We start from the raw sequence: 21,543 nt of genomic DNA, 5'->3' as shown, positions 1-21,543 counted from the left end.
TGCAAAATCAATAAGCTTTGTGTGTACAGTCAAAGAAGAAGCTGAAGGAAGCATTACTTAGCTAATATGGAACTTAAATCAAACTGCTACGGTGTGATATGCTACTGTCATATCTTTGGTGATTGGAACGCTCAGAAAGAGCATGTATATCCCCTTTCATGTAGTCATTTCAGGGGGACAGTGCTGAAATTGAGATCCATTATTTTCCTGGCTGTCATTTTTCCATCGGGACAAGTGAGGAGACATATGGAAAAACTGGGAATTGCCTGTGTTTTGAACCTGCTGATAAACTTTAGTCTATTTGAGGGAATCTGACTGCTAGCATCATCACAGGACTGCACAGATCAGAGGAAAATCCTCAATGCAAGGCACTCCCTTACTATTGCATTGAAGTCTCAGTCTCAATTATGTGCGCAAGCCTTTGCATGGGGACTTGAACCAGATGCAAGAATGTTCTCACTGTACCAAGGCTGACATTGCTCATAAGCACCATATATCTCCCCAATGAGAGTGTGGGAACATAAGTAAGCCTAAATTTCTGATTAGCAACACAGCTTTAAGATTAGAAGGTTTGTTATAGACAAAAAGGATCAGGTCATGTGTGAAACCAAAATGGTTCCTGAGCTATTGAGATATTGGAAATGGCACAAAGAAAAGATTAGATTAGATTACATAAAATATGGAAACAGGCCCTTCAGCCCAACAAGTCCACACTGACCCATTCCCCTACATTTACCCCTTCACCTAACACTACAGGCAATTTAGCATGGCCAATTCACCTAACTACACATTTTTGGACTATGGGAGGAAACCCACACAGACAAACTCCACACAGTCAGTCACCTGAGGTGGGAATTGAACCCAGGTCTCTGGCACTGTGAGGCAGCAGTGCTAACCATTGTGTCACCATGCCGCCCACAAAAGATCTAGCTCAGCAGTATCCATTGTTTTCTTGTCATGACAGTCCTCCCTCAAATCTCCCACATGCGACTCTTGAGTTATGAACAGAGGTGCAGAGGTAGTTTCCTGTATTCTGCCTTCTTGAAGAACCCTCTCCACGTGGCCTGCAACCAAATTTAAGCAGTCCACTTACAGTATATAATGATGATGTGGAGGTGCCAGTGTTGGACTGGGGTGGACAAAGTTAAAAATCACACAAAACCAGGTTATAGTCCAACAGGTTTATTTGGATGTATTAGCTTTTGGAGCATTGCTCCTTCATCAGATAGCTAGCTTATTACCCATCAGGTACAAACGTCTTGACTGGATGTTAATTGAATACTCAGAGACGTAGTCTAGTCTCCACTAAGATGGATTGTCTTGAGTATGACATCATTTTTACACCATCTGCTTCAGACAGGGGAGTTCCCAACACTGACCCAAAGACAAACTCCTGGGCATATAATAAAAGACGTATTCTGAAATTTGCTAGAGCTATCTTTGCAGGAGTATGTAATCAGTGATATATGTTTAGAATCTTTCTTCAGGAGGCTGAATGTGTTGCACATGAAATGAATTACACTTAATCTACAAGAGGAATAAACTTGATGCAGCATAGCCTTTTCTTGGTTAAAATTAAATCTTAAGCAATTGAGGTTGAACATTGATTGACCAGTTTTGTGCCTAGATTTGTTTTAATTGCATTTGTTGTAGGGACATGTATAAAATATTGGCTCAATAGCTTCCAAAACATGTTTGGATTAGAAAGAAAGGAAGTGTAAAAAAAGACTGATCACATTTGACACAATGCCTACCTTTGGGTGGTGGTGAAAAGAGAACATTGTGCAATAGATTGAACTGGATTGACAGTCTATGTCACCTGAGAAATTTCCAGGTAAATTCCAGCTAATTCACTCCTATACAAAATAATGAGGGGAAATAGGATTTCATTGGCTGGATTGTTGTATGACTGAGAGATATGTTTAGGTTCACGAAAGCCAAAGTAAGAATTTCGAAATGATATTGATTTTCCTGTGTATTTCCAATTCCTCATCATTTATATGGCTCTTTCACAGTCTGAGAATGCATCTGGGTGAAATGCACATCTTGCCCAACTGGCATTGAACTCCCCAGCATAAAAGAGGGATGAAAATCACATTTCTTGTACCCTACCTTTTTTGTTGGCACATGTACATTTAATTGATCAAAATTACACACATTTCCTTTTATGAGTTATGAAGAAATCCACCAAAATGGGAAGTTGTTGCAAGATAAGTGCAGCAACTTTCCTTAGGGTTGGATTTTATGGGGCACCTTTACCTCTTTCCCTATGGATAAAAATGTCAGTGTGGAGGAATGAATACCTTACAGATAATTTTCCATTGATAGGTTAGAGGTGAGACTTCTATTTTTCAAGGACAGGAAGGCCACCTCACAGAAGTTTCTGGCCAGTTGAATGACTCACAGCTCTGTTGTCCCTGCACTGGCCACTACCAGCATGATACACAAGCAGTTTGCAGTGGAGATTATTGCTGGAGCTAAAAGCAAGGTAAACAGGCAGCTGGGTGGGAGTACTAGACTTAGCCAATGTGAGGCTGGCAAGCCCTGGTGAGGGTAGTAGAAGACTGGGTTTGAGGTCTGGGTGAAGAATAAAAGGGAAAGTGTGATCTTGAGGGAGGGAGGCAGGTCTCAGTGAGGAGAGTAGAGGGTGCTTATGGACAGTGAGAGCCCAAAGAATTCAGACACAGAATTTGGAAAGAGCCAGTTGCCAAGAAATTGAGGGTCATGATTACCTTCCCGGCTGTTGGAAGTGCATGCTTTAGGGTTCCCTTCACTAGAGGCCTTCTCGCAACAGGTTGCACAGCTTTGCCACACTGTTAGGACAGGTATACCCATCTCAACTTTATCATATCAAAGTACGTTTATCTTATACTGTATAGTTTCTCAGTTGATTAGATCCTCAGCACTATATGCCTCTTTTTTGCATCATGATGCCTTCATGCTTTGGACCACGCATTAGTGAGCAAGGAAATTCAGTTTGCCGTTGCTTCAAATGTATCTTGCAGATAGCAGGGATCTGCTCCCATATGGAAGCCCAGCAGCTTTAGCTTGTGGGCTGATATCAGATTGGATAAAAGGACACCATGCATTCCTATGGTGGGGGAGGGGGGTGGGGGGGTGGTGGTGGGGAGGTGGGGGGTGTGAACCTAACAAGGGAGTCACTGATGGAATGGTCTCTGCAGAACACAGATAAGAGTGTTCTGCAAACACCATTCCCTCCATGCCTCCCTTGTTAGGTCCGCACATTTTTCCCCCCCCCCACCCCCCAGCACATCCTCCACATCTGGCACCTTCCCTTGCCATTGCATGAGGAGTAAAACCTGCGCCGCACCTCTCCCCTCACCTCTGTCCAAGGCCCCAAAGATTCATTTCACATACAATGGAGATTTTCCTGTACATCCATGCACCTCATCCAGTGCTCTCAATGTGATGTCCTCTACATCGGGGAGACAGGATGTGTTCAGGGAACATCTTTGGGACACCTGCACCAAAATTCTCTACCATCCTATGTCCAACCACTTCAACTCCCTCTTCCACTCTCCACAAGGATATGCAAATCCTGGGCCTCCACCATTACCAAATCAAAGCCACTGCTAACTGGAGGAAGAATGCCTCATATTGCACCTTGGGACCCTACAACCACACAGCATCAACATTGACTTCATTAGATTCCAAATCTCCCATCCCCCAACCTCATCCCAGATCCAATCCTCCAACTCAGCACCACCCTCTTGACCTGACCTGTCCTATGTACGCATCTTCCTTCCCAACTATCCGCTACACCCTTTCCAACAACCTATCATAATTATCCCCCCACCTGTATCCATCAATGCCTTCCCACCCACCTTGCCCCCAGCCCCAACTCCACCCTTCTATTTATCTTTCAGTCCCCTTCCCCCACCACATTTCTGATGAAGGGCTTATGCCCGAAATGTCGAATCTCCTGTTGTTCGGATATTTCCTGACCCGCTGTGTTTTTCCAGTGCCACACATTTTGACTCTGACTCTCCAGCATCTGCAGTCCTCACTTTCTCCTCACCAGGGCCTGCCAGCCTCACACTGGCTAAATCCCTCCCTCCCCACTACCGCCCATTTATCTTGCTTCTGGCTCCAGCTACAATCTCCACTGCGGACTGCCTGCCCATCACTCCTGTAGTGATTAGTGCTGCTCCTGCTTGGCACTGCAGAGACGACAGAGCTGCCAGCCATTCAACTGGTCAACAACTTCTCTGAGGCAGCCTTCTTCCCAAAGGATAGAAGTCTCACTTCCAAAGTATTAATGAAAAATTATCCAGAAGGTATTAATTCTTCCTCAGTGTTATTTTTAACCTCCTGGAGGCAGGCAAATGAAAAATCCAGCCTGAAGGAAAGTTGCTGCACTTTGCCAAGTAGCCAGTGTGTTTATGCTAGAGTGAGGCATTTCACTTAAATATGGACGGAGCATGGGCCCAGAGGATGACAGGATGTGTTTCAGTCTCAGAATATTCTCCAAGTGCAGGGTGTAGTCAGCTGCATAATGTGTGGTGATAATAACACCGTTTATGTGAATGCTTAGAGATGCATGAACTAAAAGGCTATTACCTCCTTAATGTGCAATTCAACTGTGACTGCAATGGGGTCTTATATGTCTGCACATGCTATTCTGGCAACTGTCATGATTTATTCTCAGGATGTCCAGTTGCATAGAATGTTTAGACCACCTGCCACTACACCTGGATATTCAGCAATGAATACTACCATCCAAATGGGATGTTTTCTCGTAAAATCCCATTTCTCACCCAGAGAGAAGGCACAATGAGAGCCACTTTCAAAGTGGAACACTCATTGAACAGGCCTTCTAAAGTAGAGGTTCAGGCACTTGGTGGGTTCAACAGGCTCCATACAGTATGCAACTAAGGTCCTGCACGTGTTCCAGTGACCTTTTGTGATCTAATTATTGTGTGCCTGGTAAGAGGTTGGGCATATCACATCCTAGGTCATCAATTATATAATGACACAAGGGGAATGGAGGAGATGTTTTTTCTTGAGGTGCCCTTGAGAGTGAGTCAGGAAGTGTTCAGTTTTATATTTCTTTCAATGCTGGTCATGCTTCAAAATAGTTACATCAGGAAGGGAGGTCTGTTGAGAGTCATCTCTTCTCCTATTGCTGATTCTACTTTTCTTTTGCAATCTTAGCCCTACAATCCTATCCAACCCACAATCATCTGTGGCCTGGGTCCCTTGGCTCCCCTGGTGACATTGCCAAGTAATCCATGGCTGTCAATCTCTGATTGACATATTGTCCTTTGGGGAGAGTGGAATTTTCACACAGGGATCTTTAATCTCAAAGCAAGCCTGCACTGCTCAATTAAGTGCTTGCTTAGCAGTTAATTTGGTGTAGGTCTTCCCAAAAGAAGGCAATGCAGAGCTCTCACTTTCCTGCAATGTACTATTTGAAGGTTGCAATATACAAAAAAATTACCCACAGAGCTTTCCTGCAAGTGGTCAAGTTTCCCACTGCCTCCAATGAATACTGCCCAGTGAGTGGGAGCGTTGTACTTATAGAAGGAATATAAAAGAAAAGTTGAGGAGAATGAATCATCATGGATCACGTAAAATAGAGAAAAACAGATGAGTTTCAAAGGAAATCTTTAGCAGCTGGCTGGCTGCTGATGGCAGAACAATTCTTTCTCAGTGCCATTGCCTACGTTGGGTGGACATTGTTGACTGCTGGATGCTACACCAAAAGTATTTTGCTGACTTCAGTAAAATGAATGCATTAGCGTCAGCATGAGGCACCTGTGTGAACATACTTGTTGACAACTTTCATCTTTAAAATAATAAAGCATCCCAAAGGACCTCATTGTACTGTAATCAGATAATAATTGTCATTGACTCAAAGAAGGAGACGTTAGAACAGGTGAATAAAACTTGATAAAAGAGGTAGATTTTTAAGAAGCGTGTTAAAAGTGGAGAGAGGGACAGAAATATTCAGAAAGGGAACTTCAGAACTTTGGGCTAAGTCAGCTGAAGGCACAGCTGCTGATGGAGGAGAAAAGGAAGTGATGATTGTGTAAGAGGCCACAGGGAGGAAATGTAGAGATCTTGTGAGGTTGGTCTGTAGAAGCCTTGAAAAGAGATACGAAGCCAAGAAGAGATTAACCAACGATGTATCAAAATGTTGGCATAGCAGCTGCTGCCCTTGCATGTTAATGAAATTTGCAGCCCAGTCTGATAGCTATTTCCCAAACACAGGGAATAGTTTGAGAAGGAATAACAGTGACTAAAATTTACTGTTTAGCAGCCTCAACCAAATCTATGCAAACATCCATTAAATTAAACCATAATCAAGTTCTAAAGGTAGGATCACGTGCCAAAATATTTCTCATTCATGTTCATTGTATTCAATTTCTGATCCCACAAACATTCCTCAAATCAAACTCAGACTAGCAACAAGCTTTAGAGTCATAGAGATGTACAGAATGGAAACAGACCCTTCTGTCCAACCCGTCCATGCTAACCAGATATCCCAACCCAATTTAGTCCCACCTGCCAGCACCCGGATAATATCCCTCCAAACCATTCCGATTCATATACCCATCCAAATGCCTTTTAAATCTTGCAATTGTACCAGCCTCCACCACATCCTCTGGCAGCTCATTCCATACACGTACCACCCTCTGTGTGAAAACGTTGCCCCTTTGGACTCTTTTATATCTTGCCCCTCTTCCCCTAAACCTATGCCCTCTAGTTCAGGACTCCTCAAACGCCACAGAAAAGACTTTGCCTACTTATCCTATCCATGTCCCTCATAATTTTGTAAACCAAAGGTCACCCCTCAGCCTCTGACACTTCAGGGAAAACAGCCCCAGCCTGTTTAGCCTCTCCCTGTAGCTCAGATCCTCCAACCCTGGCAACATCCTTGTAAATCTTTTTGGAACCCCTTCGAGTTTCACAACATCTTTCCGATAGGAAGGAGACCAGAATTGCACGCAATATTCCAACAGTGGCCTAACCAATGTCCTGTACAGCCGCAACATGACCTCCCAACTCCTGTACTGAATACTCTGACCAATAAAAGAAAGCATACCTAATGCCTTCTTCACTATCCTATCTACCTGCGACTCCACTTTCAAAGAACTATGAACCTACATTCCAAGGTCTTTTTGTTCAGCAACACTCCCTAGGACCTTACCATTAAGTGTATAAGTCCTGCTAAGATTTGCTTTCTCAAAATGCAACACCTCACATTTATCTGAATTAAACTCCATCTACCACTTTTCAGCCCATTGGCCCATCTGGTCAAGATCCTGTTGCAATCTGAGGTAACCCTTTTCAATGTCCACTACACCTCCAATTTTGGTGTCATCTGCAAATTTACTAACTGTACCTCTTATGTTCACATCCAAATCATTTATGTAAATGACAAAAAGTAGAGGACCCAACACCAATCCTTGTGGCACTCCCCTGTCACAGGCCTCCAGTCTGAAAAACAACTCTCCACCACCACCCTCTGTCTTCTACCTTTGAGCCAGTTCTGTATCCAAATGGCTAGTTTAGTTCAAAGGTTGTTTAGGTTTTGAGAACTCCAGCTTTCACTGCTGCATACTATTAAGCTCTAGACATTACATGAATGTGTACAGACTCCAAGGTCTCAGTTTCCATATGTGACCTATGAAGAATTCACTGGGCAGCAATGCAGCTGGGCAGCAATGGGGGCTAGAATTAATGCTACACTTCTGTATTAGGGAGTTGATAATTAACTTGTTCAACATTTAACCTACTGTGCTGAGAAGACCAACATAAATGTCAGAGGTGACAGGTGACTCAACTGCCGACTGGAGAGCCTGTGTTTCCGTCACACAGCCTCTTTTTGAGAACACCCACTGCACCTCATGCCAATTAAGCACTTAGCAGGGCAATGATGGATCTTTACCAGGATCAAGGAAGTTAGAGGCTCACATCCCACCTACTGGGAACTGTTGAAATGTTAGAGGCTAGCAGCTTCTATCTATTCAGCAGTGCCACTGGGGAGCCAGTGCTATACTAATCCACGGTCTTGAGACAAGCATGGATCCAGGCGTAGACCAGTGATGGTAGAAAAGGTGTTGGGAGCAAGGACAAATTTTGGTTTTCAGCAGCCCACCATTTTCCCAATGCTGAAGCACACAATGAGACACTAAGCATTCTGAATGAGAGACAATCAAACATCAATCTTGTCCTCTCCCTGTCTGGGGATCTTGTCTGTGGCAGTTGGCAGGATATCTCTCCCTAGGTCTTCTCACCACACATCTAATTGTGATGCAGGATGAAAGGTGGTGACATACCAAACCACCACCCAGCAGCACAAGTCAATGCCCTCTGACTATTAAACTCTCTACTTTGAGGTGAACAAGATTCTGCCCCATGTGTGCATAATTGAAGGAAACAGGCTGATTAGATTAGATTAGATTAGATTAGATTACTTACAGTGTGGAAACAGGCCCTTCGGCCCAACAAGTCCACACCGACCCGCCGAAGCGCAACCCACCCATACCCCTACATTTACCCCTTACCTAACACTAAGGGCAATTTAGCATGGCCAATTCACCTAACCTGCACATCTTTGGACTGTGGGAGGAAACCGGGCACCCGGAGGAAACCCACGCAGACACGGGGAGAACGTGCAAACTCCACACAGTCGGTTGCCTGAGGCGGGAATTGAACCCGGGTCTCTGGCGCTGTGAGGCAGCAATGCTAACCACTGTGCCACCGTGCCGCTGAGGTGCAGAGGTTTCTGCAGTCGAAGTCGATTGATGTTGTCAAGAATCAAACATGAAACACTGCAGAAGGAACTTTATTCTGCATCAAATCCATGCTGATGGCACAAAATAAAACAGAGTTTTACTCAGTCTCTAAGCTGCACTGCACCTGTCCTTGGTGTCAGAAATAGGAGTAGTCCTGCTGTTTATTTTCCACAACCTATTGTGTGTAAAATTAAGTCAAAAAAGGGATTCTAATCTTGCAGGAGACATACTTTGAAACAGATTTAAAGAGTTGAAATACATTATGATTTGGATAATAATTAATGCTGTTCAGAATTATACAGCCTAACTTGATTATTTCATATATTCAGAGTTGGTCTCCCACATTCTATTTATGTAAATTTGAAATCATTCAAAGTTCTGCTGCCCATATCTGAACTTGCTGTAAATTCGATTTCCCTCTCAACCTGTGCTCACTATCCTCCTTTAGCTACTGGTCAAATAATGCCTTGATTTTTTTTTAAAATTGCCATGTCTTCATGTCCGTCCTTCATTTTGCCATCTCTGTCTCTTTAATTAGATTAGATTAGATTACTTACAGTGTGGAAACAGGCCCTTCGGCCCAACAAGTCCACACCGCCCCGCCGAAGCGTAACCCACCCATACCCCTACATCTACATCTACATCTACCCCTTACCTAACACTACGGGCAATTTAGCATGGCCAATTCACCTGGCCTGCACATCTTTGGACTGTGGGAGGAAACCGGAGCACCCGGAGGAAACCCACGCAGACACGGGGAGAACGTGCAAACTCCACACAGTCAGTCGCCTGAGGCGGGAATTGAACCCGGGTCTCTGGCGCTGATTCACCAAATCAACAATCTTCTGCGATATCTGTGCTCTTCAAATTGGATTTTTATGAAATCCAAATTATTTGTGGAGCAATTATAATCTCTGTGCTTTCAGGTGCCTGGGATCTAAGAAAATCCCTGCTCACATTTCTTCACTTTCTGCCCCACTCTCCTTCTAGAAATGTACCTCTTTGACCTAATTTAACTTAATAACTCTTTATGTTGCTCAATATTAATCTTAGCTTTATCACAGAATTATTATAGTGCAGAAGGAGACCATTCATTCATCATGCTTGCACTAACTTTATCACCTAGTGCCAATCTCCTGCTTTTTCTCCATATACATACACATTACTCTCCAAAAAAATCCAATATCATCTTGAATGCTTTGATTGAACCAGTTTCCACCACATTTCCAGATAATGCATTCCATACCCGAATAGACCTTTCTCACATCACCCTTGCTTTGTTTGCACATCACTTTAAAACTATACCCTTGTTTCTTTTACAAGCAGAATCAACTTCTCCCTGTCTACTCTGTCCAGAATATCACACCTGGAACCATTCTTGTAAATCACTTCTGCATTGTCTCTAATGCATTTATACCTTTGTTATAATGTGACACCCTCAACCGCACGTTGACTGCTCCTGTAAACTGTCTTTGGACATGTTATTCTTTTCAAGATGCAATATAAATGAATTGTTTTTGAGGTGGCTGAGGCTGGTAGCTGAAGAATCTGATTTGATAACTCACTTAATACCAGATAAAAGAGTGTTGTTGCAGGGGTTAGTGAAATTCCTGTTCTAGAGTCATAGAGTCATAGAGATGTACAGCATCGAAACTGACCCTTCGGTCCAACCTGTCCATGCCGACCAGATATCCCAACCCAATCTAGTCCCACCTGCCAGCACCCGGCCCATATCCCTCCAAACCCTTCCTATTCATATACCCATGCAAATGCCTCTTAAATGTTGTAATTGCACCAGCCTCCACCACATCCTCTGGCAGCTCATTCCATACACGTACCACCCTCTGTGTGAAAAAGTTGCCCCTTAGGTCTCTTTTATATCTTGCCCCTCTTACCCTAAACCTATGTCCTCTAGTTCTGGACTCCCCGATCCCAGGGAAAAGACTTTATCTATTTATCCTATCCATGCCCCTCATAATTTTGTAAACCTCTATAAGGTCACCCCTCAGCCTTCGACACTCCAGGGAAAACAGCCCCAGCCTGTTTAGCCTCTCCCTGTAGCTCAGATCCTCCAACCCTGGCAACATCCTTGTAAATCTTTTCTGAACCCTTTCAAGTTTCACAACATCTTTCCGATAGGAAGGAGACCAGAATTGCACGCAATATTCCAACAGTGGCCTAATGAATGTCCTGTACAGCCGCAACATGACCTCCCAACTCCTGTACTCAATACTCTGACCAATAAAGGAAAGCATACCAAACACCTTCTCCACTATCCTATCTACCTGTGACTCCACTTTCAAGGAACTATGAACCTGCACTCCAAGATCTCTTTGTTCAGCAACACTCCCTAGGACCTTACTATTGAGTGTATAAGTCCTGCTAAGGTTTGCTTTCCCAAAATGCAGCACCTCACATTTATCTGAATTAAACTCCATCTGCCACTTCTCAGCCCATTGGCCCATCTGGTCCAGATCCTGTTGTAATCTGAGGTAACCCTCTTCACTGTCCACTACACCTCCAATTTTGGTGTCATCTGCAAACTTACCAACTGTACCTCTTATGCTCACATCCTAATCATTTATGTAAATGACAAAAAATAGAGGACCCAGCACTGATCTTTGTGGCACTCCACTGGTCACAGGCCTCCAGTCTGAAAAACAACCCTCCACCACCTCCCTCTGACTTCTACCTTTGAGCCAGTTCTGTGTCCAAATGGCTAGTTCTCCCTATATTCCATGAGATCTAACCTTGCTAATTAGTCTCCCGTGGGGAACCTTGTCGAACGCCTTACTAACGTCCGTATAGATCACATCTACTGCAGCCATTTTCAGAATCCTCCTCTTTCTTATCTGTTTCTTCATTTGATGAATATATATCAACCTCCTCTTGCTTATCCTCAGAGATAGTAAAACAGGCTATTGCTTTATCCTCATCCAGTTGGAGGTTTCCTCGCTGCGATATGCTGTGCAGCATATACATCAACTGTTTGTGTATAACTTTCCATGATATAGAGGAGAGCTGCATCAATGTGATTGTGGTGCCTGAATCTCATCATTGAAATGCCAATGGCCTGCTTGATCATGCTCCTGGTGGCAATATAGTTGGTGCTGTAGCTGCCCTGTGCCTCTGATAATGAACTCCTAAAGGCTGTCATCAGCCAAAGTCTTAATGAGTAACTCGTCTTTCTAAAAGATAACTCCAGCTCTACATTGGTAACTGAAATACATGAGGGAGTTGTGGCAGCTGCAGGCAATTTTGTGCATACACCAAGGGAATATCCTATTGTGGTCACATTGATTGAGTGAAAGTACTTCTTCTTGACAAAAGTATCTGATTTCTAAATTGGGGTTCTCATCACAACATATACTGGCAAATGGAATTGGTTTAATTTTGGATTCTGGTTGGCGTGGACAAATTGGACTGAAGGATCTGTTTCCATGCTGTCCAGTTGTATGACCCTATGACTTTATGAGTAAAATTGATTATGTCCTTTGTGATATGAGAATGGATATGTTAGGGAGATGATAATGTATAGTTTGATGTAACAACTATATCAGCGGTCTTGTGCAAGAGACGGTGAAGAGATGATGGAGCAGTCTGTACTGGTGAGAGATGTACTTACATAGAACACTATTATATACACTCACATTAATAAAAGTTTTCAGAAGCCTACCAGAATCAGTCAGCTGCCACTCTTAGGTAAAGGGAAACATTGCAGGCCACACACTGTCAAGAAGAGACAGGGATAGTTATCTCTCCAATGTGCAGAATAGAATCTTGAGCTATAATCCTGTAGGCAACACAAACCATTCTATTCCTCATGGAAGCCTGCAAGTTGGGTGAAGTCTTTGGCTGTCTGAGTTTGAAATGATCAAATCCAAGAAAAACTGATGTGCTCCTCCTTCCATGAGCAAATGGCATTAGTCATATCCTTTCTGCAGCTGTGTGCTGCCAACTGTGAAATACCAGCAAAGTCACCTGATGTGCTTTAGAAAGAGCCTAAGGTGTAGAAGTTTAATGTGAGCATTACCTTCACATCCACTGGCAGGACATGGGAGTGGTTGATGGATTGTGGCTCCAGTTAGTGTAGCATGTGACATGTTTATGACAACCTCTTGAGTCATCTTAAGCCTCCTCCAGTTTAGTTTTGCATCAGATCATTTGCATCTATAGACCCTCCTCTTGGGTTTGACCTCCTCTTGCTTTGTGCTGCTGGCAGTACAACCTCTTCCTCTTGACCTATAGTCCATCCTGTAGCTGTTCTTGCTTAATGCCATAATGGCTTCTATGTGAAGGGGAACCATGCCTACATTCTATGCTCCCTAGCACAAAGCATCCTTTAAAAGCAAGAGTGTCTTCCTTGCACTTGTGTGCAATTATTAGTGGGACAAATGACAAATCCCACCCCTTAATTCATAACAATTGAAGTTTCTGACATATCCTGATCACAAAATATTAGTTTAAATTTAAAGCCACAGAGGGAGCTCAGTTCTCCAAAGTGGTGCTCTGTCTATCCAAAAATAACATGACTGAAACAAAGCTAAGACCTGGTCTGCACTACACACTCTGAACACCAGACAGTGGGGATACAAAAATCCGATTTAAATGGAGATAGCTGGCAACTTACATTAACAACTGTCTCTGGGAAGCACAGATATGTAAATCCCAGGAGGTCCACAATGAAATCCCCACGAAAATCAGCAATAACATATGAGGAGATAGCGATTTCTGATTCGCAAGGATTTTTGGCATTTTTACCAGGCTGACTGTTACAGTTAAAATCTGCACCATTGTGCCAACTTGCTTTCCAGTTTGTCTTTGCATAATCTATACATTTACTTTCAGTGCAATTGATCCATTCATCAAAGTTATGAACATAGATTGTAGGTAGTTAAGGAACTATTGGTTGCATTTGCCAACATGACAGTGGCCCAATTATTCAGTTTTCAATGTCCTGGTTCCATTTTTTACATTCTATAAGAGCTTCCATAGGTATATTGTGATAAAATAGGCTGAAAGTTGTTCACCCGTCTCCAGGGAAGCCTTTGTCTGTAAAGGATATTGAAGACAAAAAAAGTCTGGTTATGGAGTGAGCTTTGTCCATCTTAATGTCAGACAGCTTCATTGGTTCAATAACAGAATAGAGGAAGGAAGCCTCCAGGGTAGAGAGATAAATGGGGGGGGGGGGGGGGGGGGGGGGGGGGGAGGGGCGGCTGGGGAGAAGGTAGCAAAGGTGAATGGGGGTGGGGATGGAGGTGATAGGTCAAAGGGGAGGGTGGAGCGGATAGCTGGGAAGAGAGATTGGCAGGTAGGACCAATAAAAGTTCATGTATGAATCCAGCCAAATTAAAGTCAATATTTGACATGAACACATCACTGTGGTAGCTCTTACCAATTTTTAAAATGCAATCTCACAGAATCACAGAAGTGTGCTGCACAGAATAAGGCCACTTAGCCCATATCGTGCCTGCACTGGTTCACCTGCACATCCACCAATCTCATTTATTCTATCCGTTGCTCCCGATGTGGTCTCCTCTACTCTGGGGAGACTGGATGCCTCCTAGCAGAGCGCTTCACGGAACATCTCCGGGACACCCGCACCAATCAACCCTACCGCCCCATGGCCCAACATTTCATCTCCCCCTCCCACTCTGCCGAGGACATGCAGGTCCTGGGCCTCCTCCACCGCCGCTCCCTCACCAGCCGATCCCTGGAGGAAGAACGCCTCATCTTCCACCTCGGAACACTTCAACCCCAGGGCATCAATGTGGACTTCACCAGTTTCCTCATTTCCCCTCCCCCCACCTCACCCCAGTTCCAACCTTCCAGCTCAGCACTGTCCCCATGACTGGTCCTACCTGCCAATCTCCCTTCCCACCAATCCGCTCCACCCTCCCCTTTGACCTATCACCTCCATCCCCACCCCCATTCACCTTTGCTACTTTCTCTCCAGCCCCGCCCCCCACCATTTATCTCTCTACCCTGGAGGCTTCCTGCTTCTATTCCTGATGAAGGGCTTTTGCCCAAAATGTCGATTTTCCTGCTCCTCGGATGCTGCCTGACCTGCTGTGCTTTTCCAGCACCACTTTGATCTAAACTCATTAAATGAGCATCAGTGCCTAATTCCAATCTCCTGATTTTAACTGAGGAAAGTAATGGCTGGATATTGAATCTAGATCACTGTTTGGAAAGCTGCTATGCTCATCATTATACCACCATCTCCCTTTTATAAAATCATAATGACTCTGTTTGATGGTATTATGATTTTCTAAATATGCTGCAGCTACTTTCTACCAATATAGTGAACTGGATGTGTGTTTTTGCAAGGATTGTGTATTGGATATTGGATATGTAATGCATCTACATTGTTTCTGTGATTCTCTACTCTGAGCGTTCCTGATCTCAGCTTGAGTGCAAGACATAGCTCAGTTTCTTTCTGTCAGATGAAAATCAGTGAGAATTCTTCCTATGAAAACTAGTTCCCACATCTCCCAGCAGGACAGAATGTCAGTCATGGCTCAGCTGGTATCATTCTTTACCTGTAATCCAGTGCTTTGCAAACTATTTCCAATGGGACTGCATTTTAACACTTGAAAAGTAACATGACCCTAGATATCAACAAATAATAAACAGCAATAAAACTACACAGTAACATTCAGAATATAATTAAAGATTGAGCATTAAAGATCAACATAGGAACAAATCATATATAAATATTAAAATCTGTTTTGAAGTCTTTTGTAAAAATGTTATTTTATGTACTTATCAATCCATTATTTCAACTGAGCAGCTCTAGTTCATGGGCCTTGGCCTGGAAGCCTAGAATACTGATAATATTTGCATTTTTATTCAGTATTACTGATATATAGAAACTGTCGAAGAACTTTTCCAGACTCAGACCTTCAGGATTGATAAACTTTATTCCATGATATCATGGAGAGCACATCTTTCCTAATCACGGTCCAGTGCTACTCCAAAGTGCTCCCGATCTCCGCAGATTTATATCGTACAACAAATGCCGAGCTGACAGTTTCTCAGGACTGTACATAACAAGCTATTGTTTTCAGTCCTTAAGTCAATACATGTTCCAGATATTACATTCACCCATTGGTAATGTCTAGCTGGGTTGGAGTTTTGCTTAACAGGTGGTTGCAAACAAACAAGTCAGCAAAACAAAGAACTGCAGACAAGCAGGCCATCAAAACAGCTTCCACTATCCCTCCTTTTTGATCATAAGATCAAAAAGGCAAAATATAGCTGGAGCCTGGGGGGGGGGGGGGGGTGGCGTTATCCGGCAGTGGAGGCTCGGAATCAGAAGGGAAATCGTAAGGGTTTGATGTGTCAGAACGAGCAGGTTCAGGCTCTTGGGGTTCTGTGTCAGGGTAAGAGCTTTCAGTGAGGGGGACTTTGACCAACTGGGAAGTTAATGGGACTGAGGGCAATAACAGTGAGCCAAAGCATGCAAAGCACTGCTTAAGGCAGATGACAAGAACCGAAATGATAACACAAATGAAGATAAGTACCATAAGGCCCTGTAGGAGGGCCTGTACTCAGGAACCAAACCATCCACCCATCCACCTCCACACATCCCAAGGGGAGCTAGTGTCACAGAGCTTGGAGGCAGCCTTTCAAATGTGATCGGTGAAGTTGGTAAGGTTCTCATTGGAATCGGGTATATAGGTGCAACATTTGGAGCCAATGAGCGCACAGGTGCCTCCTTTCTTGACCAGTAGATAATCTAAAGCAATTTGTTTTGGAGGGCCACTGTGCAAATGGCAACTACCTCTGAACTAAGTTGGTCAATGGCTGCAGCCATGTTGTTCACTATTTCTTGAAGGACTGAGGCCAATTTTCTGACCTCCTTTGCCAGTCGAGTGGTCCCATAAGAGAGGAAGAGAATGGAAAAGAACCGCTCAGTTTCAGTTATAGCTCTCTTGGTGTGAGGCCAAGGCTGTTGGAATGGGGAGGAGTGCGGGTGATAATTAAGGAGGACCATATACACTACATACCCAGGGGGCTGGCAACCAGGGGTCGGCCTTTGTGGCTGCAAATGAAATAGGTGCCATTATAAGTACTTAAGTAATTGGTCTGAGTTCCAGTCCAAAGAGGTTTGAATGTGGTATTTTTATTAGTCTTGTTGGCAACTTCAAGGTTAAGGATATTCCCATTGGAAGTGGATCGACACGCAGATGGAGTAAGGAGTAGGAAAGGGAACATTCACTGGTTCCAGTATTCCATCCCTGATGTGTGGTTCCCATGGGTATTAATGAGGAACAGAGCCAGGGGGTGTATGCGAAAGGTTGTACTTAGGTTGGAAACAACCCTTATACTTTTCTGTATTATAACCTGTGGACTCCCAAGTAAATTTATCTTTATTGGAATAAATGGTCCCATCGGGGCCTTGCATAAAAGAGTCGTGAGACTCCCAGTCAAACCTATCTCCCCACTAGGTGGAAATATCGGAGGAGCTGTTTTGTTTCAATCACCATTCAGCTGTTTTGGATTCATTAAATGGAATGGATCTCAGGGGATTCCTCCCTTAGAATGTATGGGGATATGGGCGCATACCCAAGCTAGAGCAGTTAACCATATGTGAATAAGAAAGTCATGTAAAGAAAAGTATTGACATGCAACTCCCTTGTAACAAAGTTAATCTTTCCATCTTCTTTGTTCCCCTCATGTCCAGTCAGCATGAACAAAGCAATGAGGAGCACAGAGAAATGGCAATCAGTATCTACATACTGCGGCTGGTGGGTGAGCTGGTGCCTCCGGCATTTTCTGCTTGTGTCCTTTCGGGGGTTACACTCTCTTGCAGCGAGTTCCATGCACCCAATCAGGTCTTCCCTTGATCTTGATAGCCTTCTGGGTTACCAGGAGGATGAAGTACGGGCCTTTCCACCTTGGAGAAAGAGAATTATTTTCCAATGATTTTATCATGACATAGTCCCCAGGTTAGAACGGATGCATTGGGCCATCACTAGGTGCAAGAATGGCCTCCTTTACCAGATCATGGTTACAGATAATCATCTTAGAGAGTGCTTTGACATAATCTAGAAGAGCTTCCTGTGTCAAGAGTAATGCTGTATCCACAGGAAATTTGGGAGAATGCCCCTGTGGGCATTGGTGTCCCCATCAGGATCTCGAACGGGCTAAGTCCTGTGCTTCTGTTGACCTGGGTTCTTATGGTATACAGGGGTAAGGGTAGGAGCATCTGGCCAAGGCAGGCCCGTGTCCTGTGTGATCTTTGTCAGAGTGGTTTTAAGTATACCATTCATCCGTTCCACCATACCTGAAGACGGGCTGATAGGGAATATGATATTTCCATGCGATGTCTAGAGCTTTACTAACATTTTCTGTGACTGCGGTGGTAAAGTGAGTGCCTCTGTCATGGTCAAGGCTCCCTGGAATTCCAAACCTAGGGATCCCACCCTTCATGAGGTATTGGACCACTGTTCTAGCATTGTCTTTCCTTGAGGGGAAGGCTTCTACCCATTTAGAAAGTATGTCGACAATTACCAACATGTACTTGAAAACCTGTTTAGCTGGTATGTGAACAAAATCAACCTGTAAATGATTAAAGGGTCCGTCTGGGACTGGCAGATGATCATACTTGGCTAAAGATTTAGCATTATTATTTTGTAGACATATTAGACATTTTGTTACTAGTGTTGTGCTGCTGCTGCAAAGCCTGGTGCATACCAAGCTTGTCATACTGCGTGTATCAACCCTCCTTTTCCTGCATGGCCAATCCCATGGGCAGCTAGCGCAAGAACATGCAAGTAGCTTTAGGGCAAATGAACCTTCTGTCAGGGTGAACCACAAGCCCCAATGGGGATTCCTTAGCTCCTATGTCTTTTTCGGCTTGTGGAACATGTTGCTGTGCTGCCCATATTCCCTCTACTAGATCTAAAACCTTAGTTGCTTCCCCGGCCTTAGGAGCTTGTAGTACCCATACAGTGGGAGCTAATGCTGCTTGCCGAGCAGCTTGGTCAGTGCAAGCATGTCCTCAGGCAATTGGGTCATCAGCGGCGGTATGGGCGGCACAATTTATCACAGCCAAAGCAGAGGGGAGCATTATAGTTTATAAAAGATTGTTGATGAGCAGGGCATGCTGCAAAGGCCTCCCAGAAGAGGTAATAAATCCTCTATGTTCCACTGGGTTCCAAAATCACATACCACTCCAAAGGCATATCTGGAACTCGGTGTAAGTGTTAACAGCAAGGATACAGGCCCTGGTAAGGGCAAACAGTTCGGCTGCCTGCGCATAAGTCCCTTACGGCACACAGCGGATTCTAGGGTTTCAAAGGTGTGCATAACGCATAGCCAGCTAGCATTTGGTGATCTGAGGGCCAAAAAGAGGAGCCGTCTGTGAAAAGAATCATGTCTGGGTTGTCGAATGGAATTTCAGAGAGGTCAGGGCTGACAACCTCTTGGATTACATGTAGACAATCATTGTTGTCTGCCGGGAATCTTGTGTAACAGGAAGAAGGGTGGCGGGGTCTAAAGCGGGGCGTGCTGAAGCATAAGATTAGTGTGAGAAAGTAGGATGACCTCACAGCCAGTTCTCCTTGATGATGTAAAATGCTGAGTTGCTGCTGAATTAAGTAGCAGGGAGACCGAATGAGGAACAGAAACTGTGCAAAGGTAATCGAGTACAATAGGCGGGGACTTTTCTACCATTACAGCGGCAGCCACCACAGCTCCTAAACAGGCCTGCATTCCCCCTACAAGAGGTGGTAATTGTACAGAATAAGAAGCTAAAGGGCATCAGAGATCCCAATGCATCTGCATTAGAACACTGGATGCATATCCTTCTTTTTCTTTAACATAAAGCTGAAACTGCTACATATCATCAGGGATACCCAGAGCAGGCGTAAAGGTTAAGCACTGTTTAGGTATCTGAAAGGCTTGTGCCATATCAGGGGTCCAGTTCACCTGGGTTGGGTGGTTTGGAGAGACGCATCAATGACTGGATAGTCTGGTATCCAATGTCAGCAGTAATTCACTATGACCAAAAAGGACAAAAGCTCAGTTCGTGTAGTGGGAGGAGAGAGGTTAAAGATGGCCATTATGCAATCTTGAGACAGTGCTCTGAGATCATGCATAAGCTCATAGCTCAAATATTGTCCTGTCTTTTGGCAGAGCAGCATCTTTTCATCAGAGACCTTATGTCCATCCTGAGCCCGACAGTAGAACAATGCAACAGTATCATACATACAGGCATCAGGTGAATTGGAGGCCACTAATAAATCATCAGCATACTGAACCAAGGTGTTTTTACATAGTGGATGGAGATCTTTCAGGGTCCAGTATACCACAGAGGCATATACAGCGGGGCTCTGCATGTACCCTTGGGGAAAGAGTGTCCATGTATATTGGCGGCACCCATAAGTAAAAGCAAAAAAGGTACTGGCTATCCAATGACAATTTAATGAAGGAAAAGACCGAGCAGAGGTCAATGACAGCAAAACAAGTGGCAGCAGCAGGGAGGCTAGTCAGTGTGGAAGGCAGATTAAGGTAGAGGTCTGAAATAGCAGAAGAAGATGGGTCAGGGTCGGTAAAGATAAGCAGCAGTGCAGTGAAGCATGCACAGAAAACAGTCTGTCTGAACTAACCAGCAAAGGAAGGTGGTGGGAGTGGGGGGGGGGGAAACTGAGGGACATGCAACAAATGTAGGAGGAAAGAAATAAGACAAGCCCTTACAAGGTTGCCCGGAACGTCCATACATAAAAGGAAGGAGTAGGAGAGGACAGAGGTGGAAGAGCGGTCATGGCAGTCTGTAAAAGAGGGTAATTGAAAACAAGGAGCTCCAAGGTGAGGCCCTGTGGAAAACAATGAACAGAAACATTCAGTTTACAGAGAGTCTAGCGACCGAGAAGGGCAACCAGACAGGAAGGGGAGATTATAGCCGTGTCGGGGACCATCAACGGACCGACGACAATAGGCACGGGGGTAGAAAGATGTTCAACCATGGGCAGTCCACAGACACTCACAGTGGAAACTGTGTTGGAGCTGAGAGGAAGGGCCGCTGAGGGAGATGCAGATGTTTAGATGGCTCCAGAGGCCAACAAAACTGAGACAAAATGACCCCCCCATTTCAACATCCATCATGGGGTTTTCCAACAGGGAATGAGAGAGTCGTATTGAGACGGCCTGCAAGACCTTCCTCATGCAGCACTCCTAAACATCAGGGGTGTGGGGAAAAGGGTCATGAAGAGTATAGGCAGCCTGTTGAGGCTGTTGCTATGCAGGAAGTTGATGGTGCTGCTGTAACAATTGTTGAGGGGGACTGGACTGTCATTCCTGCGCCCAATTTTCCATATGTACTGCACCTGTCTCTGTTTTTACTGCTTCGTTGCTATCCCTGTCCCTGGCTTTGTCCTTGATTCCATGCCTGTGTTAATCAGGGGTATGCATCTTTTTCCTTCTTATAATTGAAAAGACCCTGTCGGTCCATATTGGTAAGGGCAGTGAGGAGGGGATTCCATTTCATCTCCTGCCAGTTGAGGTTATGGGATTTGAAAGTCTGGGTGTGGCAGGGCTGCATGCAATTGACAAGAGTCTAGACCACTAAATGATCATTATCTGAGAGAAGAATGCCTGCAGATGAATCCCAAACTTCCTTAAAGCGAGCAAGGAAATCAAGCATCGGCTCATTAGCCTTTTGCAAACAGCGCATAACTTCGCCAGAGTCCGCCTGATGCCATGCTATTGTCATAATTGTAAGGTTACCGCTAGCCTCAAGCCATCTTGCAGAAGCCCACAGTGTCGAGGG

At 44.4% G+C, this 21,543-nt stretch overlaps 1 long non-coding RNA gene across 1 annotated transcript in view; it reads right to left on the bottom strand.

Moving 5' to 3' along the window:
• Nucleotides 1-15,720: 15,720 nt before the first annotated feature.
• The window catches only part of LOC140486846 (uncharacterized), a 42,573-nt gene continuing 36,750 nt past the window's right edge, over nt 15,721-21,543 (bottom strand). Inside the window, exon 3 of the long non-coding RNA XR_011962638.1 lies at nt 15,721-17,667. This is a non-coding gene — a long non-coding RNA (uncharacterized lncRNA). The remainder of the gene's footprint in view (nt 17,668-21,543) is intronic.

The sequence above is a fragment of the Chiloscyllium punctatum genome, chromosome 16 (assembly GCF_047496795.1).
Source record: "Chiloscyllium punctatum isolate Juve2018m chromosome 16, sChiPun1.3, whole genome shotgun sequence".
Classification (NCBI taxonomy): domain Eukaryota; kingdom Metazoa; phylum Chordata; class Chondrichthyes; order Orectolobiformes; family Hemiscylliidae; genus Chiloscyllium; species Chiloscyllium punctatum.
Note: the sequence above shows the minus strand (reverse complement) of the source record. Positions and strands in the feature narration are given on the sequence as shown.